Here is a 16,367-nt window from a genome sequence, read left to right on the forward strand (position 1 = left end):
CCCCTGGCTATGTACAATTGCTGCCACTGTGGCTAGCTGCTACCAAAGCAAATGACAAAGTAAATCAGTTCAACTCCCTGTCCCTGCTCAGGAGGAACTTCCACCTCACCCCCTCTCAGGGAACCTCAGAAGCCTCAAATTCCCCTTCCTGCTCCCTCACATTCCCTTCAGAGGAAAAGACTGAGTATGGGTTTGAGAATAGGAGGGGCCCCTGCCCGGGACCTTCCTGAAAGATCCACAAACAGCCTGACCCCCAAGACCGACAGACACAGGGGCTCACTGCCCTGTTTGGCAACAGGAAAACCCTCAGAGTGTTAAAGGCAGAGAAAGGGAAGTAAAGCCCACAAACAGCTACTGGAACCACTGAACTTCAGAGATTAAACAAGTCACACAGGAGGCCCACGTTTCCCCTGGCCCCCAGCAGGGACCCACCATAACCCAGCCTCCCAAATGGTTGGGACAATGAACATCGAATTCCCTGGAGCTCCCCTTCTGAGTTTATAAAACCTGCCAGGCATCCTGAGAACAGGGAAACAGCAACGGGAAACCCAGAGCATTGTTCAGACTCTGGTGAGGATCCCCGACCCCAGTGGAGATGGAAGAAACAATCCTGTGTGTTATGCCCGGCTCTCATATATGCCAGCATACCACAGACCTGTGAGGCAGGAGAGGAATCTATGTTCTACTGTTATCCTTTTCCAAGTGCCTGGCACATAGTTGGCACTCCAAAATATTTGTTACCTAAATGACAGTGAATGACGGACATCTTTGGGGCCTGGTACCCTACACACTCATCATGGGCAGAGAAGAAAGTCTGTTCATTTATTCATTCAACAAATATTTATTCAGCGTCTCCTCCATGCCAGGCACTGTTCCAGACACAAGAGGAAGCAAAATAAGTCCCTGCCCTTGAAGTTTATGTGTTAGTGGGTACAAAGGTGAGAATCTGCATGCTCCTGAAAAAACTATGTAAGCCGCAGACATTCAATAATTATTTATTAAGTGCCTATACTATGTGTAAGTGATGTGTACCAGATGCTATGCCAGGCACACCTCGGATCTGGGACTCAGCACTGGTAAGATTATTTCATATTCAAGGCTGGGACCCTAAATCTGGATCCCGTGTCAGTCAGTTGTCAGAGGCCCCTGAGTAAGGGAAATGAGATTACCTCTTTGGTGCATCTATCTTCATCTGTCGGTGAGCAGAAGCCACTGTGTGAGTACCACGTGCATGCCCAAAACACCACACAAGACTGAAGGACAGAAAGAAAACCAACATCTTTAGCTGAGAGGTGCCAGGAGTCCAAAAAGCAGGTCTAATAAGTTATAATTAAACACCAGGGCTCAAAGAGTGCTCCCAAAGGTGAGCAATCTGTCTCCTCATCTGTCCCTCATACACAGAACCTAAGATGTAATTCAGAGCCTGAGTCAGTAAACATTTCCCAAGCCTGGAAGTAGTCTGCTCACTCCCAAGCAAGCTGACTTTACTGACTTTTCCAAGGTGGGGCAGAAGAAACTGACAAAGGAAGGATCTGGTGCCCAACACTCTCCCATGGGTGGCAGCTAATAAATGGAGACATCCTGAGTCATGCTTGATTCCTTGGAGTCACACCCCAATCACCAGCATGGTGAATTATGAAGGTGAGGAACCATATGCCAAGGGAGAAGACCCATATGTCTGAAACCTGATGCAAGGGGCCATTCTCTCCCTGCCAGGCTCAAGCCAAGTACCCAGCTCTCCTCTGACACCCTGGACTCCAGCTGCTGCAAGCAGCCTTTCCTCCTGGCTCCAACAGCAGAGAAAAATGCTCAGGGACATCAAACCATCTCAAGAAACAGCCATTGGGCAATCTGGGACAACATGGCACAGACAAGGGCATCAGGCACAGGGCTTCTGACATGATACAAGCAAGGGCCTGGCAGGACAGAAAATCCACAGAGATGCTGGATAGGAAGGAATAAGAGAATGTTTCTAGTGTAAACAATACTGAGCAAAAGGGCTGGCTCCTGGCATTTCCAGGCCCAACAGGGGCACTGGAGTAAGGCACTACAGTTCAGCTTCCCAGCCTGTAGGGATCACTCAGGGAGGTGGGCCTTGGTGACAAGATACAGCTGAAACCTTTAGAAGCAACAGCTCCAACTCCTGCAAGGAGCTGCACTGTCCCACGGCATGCCAGGATCTATAGGCCCTGAGAAGAGCTTGCACAACAGCCAGGGCAGCTGCATTCTGCCCAAAGCAGAGGCCTACTGACCTCCCAGGCCAGCACCCTACACTGGGTGTCTTCTTACCAGGCCCCAGGCAAAGGGTCGAAGGGACCACAGGTAGGGTTGGAAGGCTGAGGAGAGGCATGTCTTCCTCAGTGGGCTGAGACATATACAACAAAGCAGTGGTGAAGAGGCAAGGAGGAAGGCAGCCAAACAGCAGTCAGTTCATTAAACTAAGGAGTTGATAAGCTACATCATCTGCTGAATAGTGTCAGGGGCCTACCCGCCCATATCTTTGCAGAGGCTCTGCAAAAATTACTGAATGGGAAATCGGTAATTTTTTTTTTTTTTTTTTTTGAGACAGAGTCTAGCTTTGTTGCCCAGGCTAGAGTGAGTGCTGTGGCATTAGCCTAGCTCACAACAACCTCAAACTCCTGGGCTCAAGCAATCTACTGCCTCAGCCTCCTGAGTAGCTGGGATTACAGGCATGCATCACCACACCCGGCTAATTTTTCCTATATATATTAGTTGGCCAATTAATTTCCTTCTATTTATAGTAGAGACAGGTCTCGCTCTTGCTCAGGCTGGTTTTGAACTCCTGACCTCAAGGAATCCACCTGCCTCAGCCTCCCAGAGTGCTAGGATTACAGGTGTGAGCCACCACGCCCAGCCAGAAATTGGTAATTGATAAGCACAATTACCTGCTCAGAAAAGAACAGAGTGAACAAACTGCAAGAAGCTGGCCAGGCGCGGTGGCTCACACTTGTAAGTAATCCTAGCACTCTGGGAGGCCGAGGCGGGCAGCTTGCTCGAGGTCAGTTCGAAACCAGCCTGAGCAACAGCGAGACCCTGTCTCTACTAGAAATGGAAAGAAATTAATTGGCCAACTAACATATATAGAAAAAATTACCTGGCATGGTGGCGCATGCCTGTAGTCCCAACTACTTGGGAGGCTGAGGCAGGAGGATCACTGGAGCCTAGGAGTTTGAGGTTGCCAAGAGCTAGGCTGATGCCACGGCATTCACTCTAGCCTGGGCAACAAAGTGAGACTCTGTCTCAAAAAAAAAAAAAAAAAAAAGAAGCTATCCAGCCAGGACTGCTGGTGCCCCAAGCTGCTTCACAAGCACTGGGCTTGACCTGTTCTCAAGCCCTCTCATCTGCTGCCTCAGCAGAGAGCACTACTAATTACTAACGGGCGAGCACAGACAGAGGCGTGGCAAACTGCTCAAAAGGGTCAGGTAGAGTCCTTCTTGGGAGCCAGAGACTGGATTAAAAACTGCCAAACACTCGTCGTCAACCTCTTCAAAATGATCCATTAAAACTCTGGAGGGATGCTTTTCACAGGAACAAGGGACCCTTCTGGTCCATTCTGCTCTGATTCCCCCCCCCCAAATGCTATGTAGAGGAGACTGAGGGTCAGCGGAGCGGGAACTAGCTCAAAGCAGGCCATCTATGATCCTACTGCTTTCACGGAAAAGGGTCAGTGCACAGGAGGACTACAAAACTTTAAAGTCTGGTCGAGCTGGTTCAGCTGGCTCTCCAACACAGCTCCTGAAGGTTGCCAATTCTGTGTCCACTCTGGCTCAAAGACAGCACAATCCTCAAAAGAGGAGACCTAGAAACCTGGTGCCAGGTGAAACAATGGGCCCTCACTTCTAAACGTGAGAGTGGGTCATGCTTTCAGAATCCTCCAAGATCAGGTTGAGCAGAAACAGAGGATATGTTATTTCCTGAAGATTTCTCTAGGGAACTGATGCCAAATAAAGGAGCTGAAATTGAAGGATATGAAAAGAACTTTCTGCCTGGCAAGAAGGTTAAACACCCAGACATACAACCACGAAGGTGGTGGGCTCTGTAGCCTCAGAGAAGATGAGGTATGTGACTAGAAGCAGACAACTTGAGTCCCTGACAAGGTCTAACTAACAACCTCACGATCTGCTCAGACAATATCAACCTGATACCCCTACTATGCGTGGGCAAATGAAACAGAACCCTGGTGTCAGCCTCCCTTGAGGATCCCCAGGAAATTAAGCTTCTAAGGAAAAAGGAGGGAGAAGAGAGACTCCAAGAGAACCTGTTCAGTGACTGACATCAGAGGAACATTTAGTCTGTCCAAGACCTATGAGAGAACATCAGCAGCTGGTTCAAGTTACCAATAGTAAAGGGGGCAGATGCCTGCCAGCCACAGGGCTATCAGGCTGGCAATCTTTGTCAAAACTCAAATAGGAAAAAATGTTCTGGAGCCAGTAGAGGGAAACAGGTTAAAGACCACAGGCATTCTCTGGGGCATAGCTTCTGGAGACTTCTCTTAGCTCTTTGGGATGGGGCATAGGATGGAGGGTGGGAGTAAGGGTAGAGATAGGCTGGGGTAACATGGTTTACATGTGTTCCACACATCCACAGTGGGAAGACACAGAATCCTGTTTCCTGGAAGGGAAAAAGAGTTGGATGAAGCCTCCAGCTACCCCTGGCACACACCCAACTCAGAGCGGTCTCTCTCCAAGGGTTGGTGGAAGTCAACAGAACCATAAAGCGGAAGTATTAAAGCTGAGATTAGAAGAATGGCCTACAAATTGGTCATCATCTCTGATGCAACATCCAAGTGAATTCTCCCACACCGACATCCCTGTTATTTGCCAGACATTCAGCCCCCTAATTCAAGCGGGGTCTGAACACTCTCACTCCACCCATGGGAATTTCAGCTGCAGGTCAAGTGAAAGCATAGTACGGGGAGCTAGCGCTTCTCCCTGAAGCAGAGGCAAGGAACTGGGAGGGAATGGGATGTTGGTGACAGGAATTCAAGGGACAGGGCTGATATGAAGGAAATCAAAGAAGGGCAAAAGCAGGGCCTCTGGCGGGAGGCTTAAGTAGACAGGATGGCAGGTACCGGGTTGGAAAAAGCCTAGGAGCACACTGAGGAAGAGGATGAGGACCTGTAATACTAGGAGGGAACGCGCAACAGGAGGAGGAGGGGACAGGGCTGGGAAAACAGTGTAAAGACTGAGAGGGCAAGGGGGGAGTATGACGGCAGGAGACAAGGATAACGAGGGGTCAGAGGAGAGGATCCCCAAGGAGACCGTAGGCAGGCAGGGCAATGGATGTGAGGACACCAGAAAGGTAAGAAGGCAGAGGGCAGAGGCAGGGAGAGGAGTGGGAGAGGACCCCGGGCCTGAGACGGGGCTCTCAGAAGTGGAAGGAGACGCAGCCACGAGGCCCAAAAGGGGCACAGGGTCGGGCGGAAGGAGGCCCGCGGTTCGGGCTCAGACGGCTGTGGGGGTCCCAGGGCGGGGGCCGCGGGCGGGGCGCCAGCAGGCGGCGGACCGGCGCGGGCCGGCCCGGGCCGGAGCGTCGGGAAGCCGGAGGCGCGCTCCGCGGACCCCCGCCGCTCCCGCCCCGCTAGCCGCCGGGCCTCGCGCCCCAGCCCGGTCGGCCGCCTCGGCCCGGGCCCGCCGCTCCCTCCGCTGCTTGCCTACCCGCTTCCTCCGACCCCGACTGACCTGACCCGGCCGCCTACCGCGCCGCCGCCGCCGTCCCGCAGGCTCCGCGGAACCCTCCGGCTCCTGCCAAAACTTTTCCCATTAATCCCCAGCTCCGCCGCAGCCGCGGCGTCACACGCTCCGCGGCCCGGCCCCGCCCCCGCCAGCGTGACGTCACCGCGCAGCTCGGCCCACCCTGCCCACGCCCCCTGCCGCCCGGCTGCGGCCAATCAGCGCTCGGCCTGGAGACGCACCCGGTTCTGCCCTCAGCCGCGCGCTCGCGGCCCGGGCTGCCGCCTGCAGTGCCCTCTGGCGCGGCGAGCGGGCGCAGCGGCCGGGCGCGGGGCTGGGGAGGAGCCGGGAGCGCAGGGCCAGTAAAACGAGTCCAGCAAGTGGCACGACAGGGAATTTAAGGTGGAAGGGAATTTAGATCATCTAGTACAACCTCCTCATCGTCCAGAGGAGAAACTTAGGCCCAGAGAATGCTGGAACTCGGTCTCCAGACTCCAAGTCCAGTGCTCAGTGCACTAGAGGAGACCATGCTGCCTGTAACTTTCACAAAAGGCTTTCCTTCCTGGAGAGGCTTCTGCAACTGGAAACTTACGGTCCCGGACTCTTACCTTTCTTCTCATGTGTTTATCTAATATGGTTGTCCATCTAAATGGGGAGTATCCTCCCTATTGTAGAAAGCTTTGTTCTTAACCCAGGTGTTTAGGACCTGGAAGGGACCTGTTATCCCAACTTGTCCCTCAGGATATACTGTAAAATAGTACCTAGCAGATGGGATGCAGTCTGGTGGAAGAACTTGACTTTCATCAGGAGATGAACTAAACTTGACCCTCAGGTTTATGACCAATGGGTAACTCTCTCCTCTCCACCGTCATTAAAGTAAATATTACCCCTCCCTTCTGTCATGCACTCAGGCCACACCCTCAGCTGTCTGGATGGTGGAACTATGAAAGATTTTTTTTCTTCTTTCTACTTCTCTTTTTTTTTTACTACGTTTTGAAATGAATATTCATTGCTTTTGTAATTTAGATGTCAACCTCCTTGACCTTTGAGACTGAAGTAAAAATGGACAGTGGAAGTCAAAGCCCCACCACCCCCCTAAGATTTTTGCAAATTTCTGGGGACTTATATCTCCTAAATATCTCTGCTTCTGGGTTTCTGCTTTTGCCAGGCAGTTGCTGTGCCACAGTTCAGATATCTGGAGATGAAAGTCAGCCCTTCCTGAGGACTGCCTCCACTTCCTCCCACACAAAACATTCATGAGTACAGAAGAGGTTAGGATGCTCTGGGCTCTGGGCCCTGGGGCAGGGTCACATGGTACCTAGCAAACTCACACATCCAAAGTTCTTCTTTTTTTTTTTTGAGACAGATTCTCGCTCTGTTGCTCAGGCTAGAGTGCCGTGGCATCTGCCTAGCTTGCAGCAACCTCAAACTCCTGGGCTCAAGTGATCCTCTTGCCTCAGACTCCCGGGTAGCTGGGACTACAGGCATGCGCCACCATGCCCGGCTAATTTTTCTATGTATTTTTAGTTGTCCCGCTAATTTCTTTCTATTTTCAGTAGAGACGGAATCTCAGTCTTGCTCAGGCTGGTCTCAAACTCCTGACCTCCAGAAATCCTCCCACCTCGGCCTTCCAGAGTGCTAGGATTACAGGCGTGAGCCAAACAGCCCAAAGTTATTTAAAATCCTTTCTGCACCCCGCACTGGGGTTTTCTAACTGGCCCTTTATCCTCAGGGCCTGGCCTCCTCCCAATCACTAACTTTCCTCCGCTCTCCTTGCTGTCCCACAATTCTCTCTCTGTCCCACCCTCTCTGGAGAAGATATAAATTCTCTGACTTTGTAGGCAGAAAGATATCTTTTTTTTTTTTTTTGAGACAGAGTCTCACTTGTTGCCCAGGCTATAGTGAGTGCCGTGGCGTCAGCCTGGCTCACAGCAACCTCAATCTCCTGGGTTCAGTGATCCTACTGCCTCAGCCTCCCAAGTAGCTGGGACTACAGGTATGCGCCACCATGCCCGGCTAATTTTTTGTATATATATATTTTTTTAGTTTGTCAATTAATTTCTTTCTATTATTGGTAGAGACGGGGTCTCGCTCAGGCTGGTTTCAAACTCCTGACCTTGAGCAATCCACCCGCCTCAGCCTCCCAAAGTGCTAGGATTACAGGTGTGAGCCACCGCGCCCGGCCTCAGAAAGATATCTTAACCATATCTTTTCACTGCTTTGGTTCTTGGCAACAGGCATAGTTTGAAGATCTCACTTTCCACCCCTAACAGGTTTATTTTCCCTAATGAAGACAGTTCCCAGCCAAAAAGAAACTCTGGGAGTGCTGTTAAGGTATTACATTCTTCTCCTCATTTCGTTTTTATATCAGGAATATATAAAATTTAATCCCAGCCTTTGGGAGACTGAGGTAGGAGGATTGCTTGAGGCCAGAGGATCACTTGAGGCCAGGAGTTCAAGACCAGCCTGGGCAACATAGCGAAACCCCATCTCTTTAAATAAAATTAAAGAAACACTCATTCTATTTTATAGAATAAAGTGTTGCCTAGTTCAAGAAAAGAAAAAAGAAAAGAAAAGAAGAAAAGAAAAGAAAAATTACCCAGGCATAGAGGCACACGCCTGTAGTCCCAGCTACTCCAGAGACTGAGACAGGAGGGTCCATTGAGCCCAGGAGTCTGGAGTTACAGTGAGCTATGATTGTGCCGCTGCACTGCAGCCCAGGCAACAGAGTAAGACCCTGTCTCTTAAATAAATAAATAAAATTTAATATAACATATTTAATAAGTATCTATATATTTATTATTTAGACCCCATAACTCTACTTTGGGTAATCTGTCTTGAGGAAATAACCTTAAATACAGAAAAGGCTTTAGACACAAAAATGTTCATTGCAATATTATGTGAAACAACAAAAATAACAAAACAACAAAAAACTGAAGATGCCTTAGTTGTCCAACAACAGAGAAATGTTTAGGTAAATTATGCTGTATACCTCTGGGAATATTATACAGCCATTGAAAATGATGCCTAAAAAGAGTTGGTAAGAAAGTGGAAAAATGTTATGATCTGATATTAAGTGGAAAAAAGAAGATGATGGCATGTATAGAGTGAAATCACACTGTTTGGAAAACTAAAAATTAGTGTAGGAAAAAAACTGGAAGGAAACACACTAAAATGATATGAGCAATTGTCTTTGGATTATGATTCTGTGAGTTATTGTCTTTCTATATTTTTATTCTGAACATGGGTTGTTGTTTTTTTTTTTTTTTTTTTTGAGACAGAGTCTCACTTTGTTGCCCAGGCTAGAGTGAGTGCCGTGGCATCAGCCTAGCTCACAGCAACCTCAAACTCCTGGGCTCAAGCGATCCTTCTGTCTCAGCCTCCCAAGTAGCTGGGACTACAGGCATGCGCCATCATGCCCGGCTAATTTTTTTCTATATATATTAGTTGGCCAATTAGTTTCTTTCTATTTATAGTAGAGACAGGGTCTCGCTCTTGCTCAGGCTGGTTCCGAACTCCCGACCTCAAGCAATCCGCCCGCCTCGGCCTCCCAGAGAGCTAGGATTACAGGCGTGAGCCACCGTGCCCGGCCTGAACATGGGTTTTTTTTTTCCATAATGGAAATGAGATTTGTTTTTTAAGAGAAAAAAATTAAAAATCTTCCTTATATTGAGCAGAAATTTATATTCCCTGGTGCTCTTACCCCTTGGAGGTAAACTAAGTCGAATTGTTTTCCATAAGAACTCTTCTGATGTTTGACCCCATTCCCCTATATATTTCCTTTTTCAAGCTACAGCATCCTTAGTTCCTCTTATAAAATAATTATGGCTCCCTTTACCACAAAGATTGCTAGCCTCAGAATGTGCCATTTTATGTATATCCATCCTCTTCAAGACTTTCCTTGTATCAACCTAAATAAACAGAGAGAGGCTCTGTAAAAGAAAAGCTATTTATTTGAGAATAGAGCATTGCAATGTGAATGCACATGCCATAGTAAACTATGTATGTATTCAGGGAGGGAAAGGAAGACAGGTTTTTTTTTTTTTTTTTTTTTTCTTTTTTTTAACATATGTTAAGAGCTGTATGGAAGACAGGTTTTTAAAGGAAAAAATGAGGAGGATTATGTAATTGTTTTGGAGTAATTACCCTTGGATACAAAGAGCAATAACAAGGGTGATGCTAGTCTGAAGCTGGACAGGCAGTTGCTGGGCAGATGTCCTCGCACAAGTATTTTTTGTGTGTGTAAGGTGATGGCGTTTGTGCAAGGTTACAGTTTTAGTATAATATTTTTTGTGATCAAGTACACATGATGAGAATACTCTCTCCATGGCCTTCTCTGTCTCTACTTGTTGGTTTTCTTAACATCAATGACTCCATTTTGATTCTGACAACTTTCACACTTGTTTTTGGCCATCCAACTTCTGAATCCTCTTCCCATATTTGGGAAGTCTCTCACTTTAGACTCTTCCTCCACTTTATTTTTTTATTTTTATTTTTTTTGAGACAGAGTCTCACTTTGTTGCCCGGGTAGAGTGCTGTGGTGTCAGCCCAGCTCACAGCAACCTCAAACTCCTGGGCTCAGGCCATCCTCCTGCCTCAGCCTCCCGAGTAGCTGGGACTATGGGCACATGCTGCTATGCCCAGCTAATTTTTTCTATATATTTTTAGTTGGCCAATTAATTTCTTTCTATTTTTAGTAGAGACAGGGTCTCACTCTTGCTCAGACTGGTTTCTAACTCCTGACCTTGAGTGATCCTCCTGCCTCGGCCTCCCAGAGTGCTAGGATTACAGGCATGAGCCACTGCACCTGGCCTCTTCCTCCACTTTAGAAGCTGAAAATGGCCAGGCATGGTGGCTCACTCCTGTAATCCTAGCACTCTGGGAAGCTGAGGCAGGAGGATCGTTTGAGCTCAGGAGTTCAAGACCAGCCTGAGCCAGAACCAGACTCCATCTCTACTAAAAAAATAGAAAGAAATTAGCTGGACAAGTAAAAAAAAAAAATATATATATATATATATATATGAAAAAAATGAGCCGGGCATGGTGGTGCATGCCTGTAGTCCCAGCTACTCGGGAGGCTGAGGCAGGAGGATCACTTGAGCCCAGGAGTTGAGGTTGCTGTGAGCTAGGCTGAAGCCATGGCACTCTAGCCCGGGCAACAGAGTGAGACTCTGTCTCAAAAAAAAAAAAAAAAAAAAAAGTAGAAGCTGAAAATGTCAGGCAATTGCTCCCAGCTTCCTTTGCAGCTAGGGCATGGCCACGTGACTGGGGCTCCTCCAGTCAGACACGCTGGCAGCTGGGAAGAGGAAGAACTAGGGAGCACACATGATGCATTCAGGCAAGTGCAGCAGCAGCTCCACCCGAGTTCCAGAGACTGCCGGGGCAGCCGCCGTGACAGCAGCATCCAGCTGTGGTGATGTCGGCCACGGGCGCAGCAGCATCTCTACCCAGAAGCAGCAGCTGGGGTGTCTTCACAAGAAATGTTGCGTGGTCTGATTTTAGGTATTGGTTCTGACTACACACCTCCAAGCTGGCTCACTCGTCCTCCCAATTATTGAAGGCACGATCCTATATTCTATAAATAAATTTGTTTTCTGATAAAATCAGTCAGTTGCTGTTACTTGAACCACAAACCCAGACTAAAACAGCTTCCCTGAATCTTCATTTTGGCTCAGTTTGCCTTCAGGGACAGCTCAGAGTGGGAACAGTTGTCCCTGCCAAGCTGCTACAGTCCTTTCCAGACCAGCCACGGCTCTCAGCTACCAAACCCTGCTCTGATGCCCACTTATTTTCTTTTTTTCCTCCCCCCCCTTACATGTACAGGGTGAAGGAACTGATGCCTAGTTGTTTATAACTAAATAACTTGCAGCACGGAATAGGAAAGCTATTGTGAATTAGATTCTTACCTCCTTCATAGCCATTTCGGGCTCTAGCCAGCAGGTGGCCACCTCCTTAGTCTCCTGAATCAGACATTCCTTCCCCTCACTGCCACAGGGACCAGAGAAGTGACTTTCAACCAGCACCTTTTTGGCTTAACCTGCGGCCTCAAAGTCCACATGTGGCCCTCAGGATCCCTGAGTGCAGCCCCTGGACCAAATCTAAACGTTACAGAACAAATCCTCAAAGTTTGGATTCAGCCTGGGCACGCAGTGGCTCACGCCTGTAATCCCAGCACTCTGGGAGGCTGAGGTGGGTGGATTGCTCAACGTAAGGAGTTCAAAACCAGCCTGAGCAAGAGTGAGACCCCATCTCTACTAAAAATAGAAAGAAATTAATTGGCCAACTAAAAATATATAGAAAAAATTAGCCGGGCATGGTGGCGCATGCCTGTAGTCCCAGCTACTCGGGAGGCTGAGGCAGGAGGATAACTTGAGCCCAGGAGTTTGAGGTTGCTGTGAGCTGGGCTGACGCTATGGCACTCACTCTAGCCTGGGCAACAAAGTGAGACTCTGTCTCAAAAGAAAAAGGTTGGATTCAGTCAAAAGGCCACATTCAAGAATCCAGAAGGCCACATGTGGCCCCAAGGCCGCAGGTTCCCCACTCCTGGCAACAGTTGCTAACACGCCTCTTACACTCCAGCCTCACCTTCCTACCCCTCCTCACATACAAGCGACAGAGAGAGAGAGATGATCTGGGACCATGAAGACTGTGCTTTCCAGATGGCCCCCAGAGTTTATGGATATCTCTGAGGGCATCAGAGACAGGACACACTTTTCCTTTGTCCAGGATGTTGGAAAGGATAGAAGAGTTATTTGCTAACCCTGGAATTAAAAGACTAGATAATATTCTTCTCCTGCCCCCTAGAAATGTCCCCCAAGACTGACAGCTTCTCATGTCAATTCCAACATGGATTGTGCTCAGGCACCAGGGTGATCTTCCTTTCACTGTATCATACCTCAACGATCAATCACTGCCTGTGCCCTACCACAGAACATTCAAAAGTCTGGAATGAACCCCATTTACAGATGAGAAAACTGAGGCTCAAAGTTGGCTTGCCACCTCAAGTCTGAACACTTACAGCTGGACATGGTGGCTCATGTCTATAATCCCAGTGACTAAGAAGGCTGAGACAGGAGCATCACTTGGGGCCAGGAGTTCAAGACCAGCTTGGAGGGAGGGGGGCATGAGCAATATATATAACCTTTTTTTTTTTTTTTTTGAGACAGAGTCTTGCTTTGTTGCCCAAGCTAGAATAAGTGCCATGGCGTCAGCCTAGCTCACAGCAACCTCAAACTCCTGGGCTCAAGCAATCCTACTGCCTCAGCCTCCCGAGTAGCTGGGACTACAGGCATGCGCCACCATGCCCGGCTAATTTTTTGTATATATATTAGTTGGCCAATTAATTTCTTTCTATTTATAGTAGAGACGGGGTCTGGCTCTTGCTCAGGCTGGCTTCGAACTCCTGACCTCAAGCAATCCGCCCACCTCGGGCTCCCAGAGTGCTAGGATTACAGGCGTGAGCCACCGCGCCCAGCCAATATATGTAACCTTAACACTTGTACCCCCATAATACGCTAAAATAATAATAATAAAATAAACCATAAAAAAAAAAAAGACCAGTTTGGGCAACATAGCGAGACCCCATCTCTTGAAATAAAATTAAAGGAACGCTCATTCTATTTTATAGAATAAGGTGTTGCCTAGTTCATTAAAAATATAATAAAAGCTCTTTCCCTGCTGCCACTGAATCACGCAGAGGCAAAAGCTTGGTGAGTTCAAGATTCAGCTTCACCCACAACCCATCGCCACGGTCCAGGAAGGCATTGCTGCTGGAGGTGGGTGTAATGGACATTGATACTGCCTTACAAGAGGTGCTGAAGATCACCCTCATCCACGGTGGCCTTGCCCGTGGAATTTGCAAAGCTGCCAAATCCCATTTTTGTGGGCTTGCCTCCAACTGTGATGAGCCTATGTATATCAAGTGGGTGAAAGCCCTTTGTGCTGGATACCAAGTCAACCTAATGAAGGTTGATGACAATAAGAAACTAGGGAAATAGGTAGACTTTTGTAAAATTGACAGAGAAGGGTAACCCCGTAACATGGTTGGTTGCAGTTGTGTAGTAGTAAGGACTATGGCGAAGAATCTCAGGCCAAGGATGTCATCGAAGAGTACTTCAAATGCAAGAAATGAACAAATAAAACTTTGGCTCGGCCGGGCGCAGTGGCTCACGCCTATAATCCTAGCTCTCTGGGAGGCCAAGGCGGACGGATTGCTCAAGGTCAGAAGTTCGAAACCAGCCTGAACAAGAGTGAGGCCCCGCCTCTACTATAAATAGAAAGAAATTAATTGGCCAACTAATATATATAGAAAAAATTAGCCGGGCATGGTGGCGCATGCCTGTAGTCTCAGCTACTCGGGAGGCTGAGACAGGAGGATTGCTTGAGCCCAGGAGTTTGAGGTTGCTGTGAGCTAGGCTGACGCCACGGCACTCACTCTAGCCTAGGCAACAAAACTAGACTCTGTCTCAAAAAAAAACAACAAAAAAACTTTTGCTCATGAAAATAATAACAATAAAATAAAAATTCATTCATCATTATCTGCCTAGCTTCTAAGAATCTCTATAATCATATCTCACTCTACCTTTCTAGTCATGGGTCCTCCATCATAGTGGTCTTCAAAATCTTTTGCCCCTTTAGTCCTAAAAGAATATATAAGAACTATGCAGCCCCTCGCACATTTTTAAAGATAGTAATTCCAAGCTTTTTCAAATATAAAGCATTTTTTAGCCAATCCATTTTCTTAATTCTTAAATTCTTGACATTATAGAACTAAATGGAAATTCATTAACATTCTTCTCTCACATATATATATTTTTTTGAGACAGAGTCTCGCTTTGTTGCCCAGGCTAGAGTAAGTGCCATGGCGTCAGCCTAGCTCACAGCAACCTCAAACTCCTGGGCTCAAGTGATCCTCCTGCCTCAGCCTCCCGAGTAGCTGGGACTACAGGCATGCGCCACCATGCCCGGCTAATTTTTTCTATATATATTAGTTGGCCAATTAATTTCTTTCTATTTTTATAGTAGAGACAGGGTCTCGCTCAGGCTGGTTTTGAACTCCTGATCTTGAGCAATCCGCCCGCCTCGGCCTCCCAGAGTGCTAGGATTACAAGCGTGAGCCACCACGCCTGGCCTAATTTCTTTCTATTTATAGTAGAGATGGGGTGGGGGGGTGAGGGGGGTGGGGGGTGGGGGATGGGGTGAGCCACCATGCCCTGCCTGAATCTTCTTTTTGAAAGTAGGGAAGGTGAAATGGTGAAAGAAGAAAGCAGTTTTGGTAAAGAGCACACTTGGGAGTTGAGAATCTGCAAATTAATTTTCTTAAAACTTCTTGTATCCTTTTATACCCCACTCCAATTAGAAGACCATTAATCCTTCCATCCAATATGCAGAATCCAGACTTCTTGTGCCCGTAAATGTGTCATATTTCCTTCTATGTATATTGTTCCCATGTTTTCCTACTGTCCTTTCTTATCTATGAAAAATTAAGGGCTATCTCAAATCCTGGCTTCTACCTAAAGCTTCCCTTTTCTCTGAATTCCTGTAGCACTTAGAGTTTGAACTTCACATCCAATCCCTGAAATCTGCATCTTGTTATATCAGTAGCTTTGTTTCATGGCACTTTAAATAGATTGTAATGAAGTTCCTTGCAACAGAGTTTGGTATTCTTGCAAAAGACATGAACTGTGATATCAGATAGCACATGAGCTTCAGGAGGGCAGGGTCTCTGTTTTTGTTTTGTACCATACAGCCAGCACTTTGCACAATACCTGGCATATATTAAAAGCTTAATAAACATTTGTTGAATGAATGAATGGGCTTGGGTTTGAATCTTAGCTGCTCCAGCACTTTTTAGCCATGTGACACTCAGTTGTTCACTTCAGAATTTATTCATGCATATATTCATTCAACAAATATTTGTTGAATGTCTTCTAAGAGCCAAGCACTGTGCTAGGCTTTGGGGACATAGGTGTCCTTAAGGCACTCAGGCATTTAGTTACGGAGGCTGTTACATGAAGTACGGTGGAAAGCATGGCCGGTGTGAGGCTTACAGGAATGAAAACAAGGGAGCTGCAAGTAGATCTAGGAGGCAGAGGCAGAGTAAGCTCTCCTAGGCCAGATCATCATCGATCACATCTGACACATATGGTAATGTGAACTTGTCTGTGAGCCAGGGTCAAAACTCTGGGATAGGGCTGGGTGCGGTGGCTCACGCCTGTAATCCCAGCACTTTGGGAAGCTAAGCGTGGAGGATCACTTGAGGCCAGAAATTCCAGACCAGCCTGGGCAACATAGACAGATCCTATCTCCACAAAAAATTTAAAAATTAGCCAGGCATGGCAGTGCACACCTATAGTCCCAGCTACCTGGGAGGCTGAGGTGGGAGGATCCCTTGAGCCCAGGAGTTTGAGGCTGCAGTGAGCTATAATCACGTCACTGCACTCCAGCCTCGTCAATAGAACAAGACCCTGTCTCCAAAAACAACAACTACAACAACAAAACTCTAGGATACCAGTGAGGGACTGGAAATTGGGAAGGGTTGAAGACAAATCTGCATTTTAGAAATTCCATCCAGGTGGCACAGCTAGGAGACCCGCTACTGCTCTTATCTAGTTGGGAGGTGACAAGGGCCAGTATAAGGCAGTGGCCATGAGACACAGCCCCAAGGTGTGGATT

General features: G+C 47.6%; 1 protein-coding gene and 1 pseudogene across 2 annotated transcripts in view; one reads left to right on the forward strand and one right to left on the reverse strand.

Moving 5' to 3' along the window:
- PPARD (peroxisome proliferator activated receptor delta) overlaps nt 1-5,839 on the reverse strand; it is a 76,562-nt gene extending 70,723 nt beyond the window's left edge. Inside the window, exons 1-2 of one of the 2 annotated variants that reach the window (XM_012746824.2) lie at nt 5,703-5,839; nt 1,170-1,253 (exon numbers count right to left, since the gene is read on the reverse strand). The gene's annotated coding sequence lies outside the window, so the exon portion shown is untranslated. The remainder of the gene's footprint in view (nt 1-1,169; nt 1,254-5,702) is intronic. The other variant, XM_076003413.1, reaches the window with a different exon arrangement.
- On the forward strand, nt 5,227-13,828 carry LOC105861349 (small ribosomal subunit protein eS12-like; annotated as a pseudogene).
- Nucleotides 13,829-16,367: the final 2,539 nt, after the last annotated feature.

The sequence above is a fragment of the Microcebus murinus genome, chromosome 5 (genome assembly GCF_040939455.1).
Source record: "Microcebus murinus isolate Inina chromosome 5, M.murinus_Inina_mat1.0, whole genome shotgun sequence".
Lineage (NCBI taxonomy): Eukaryota > Metazoa > Chordata > Mammalia > Primates > Cheirogaleidae > Microcebus > Microcebus murinus.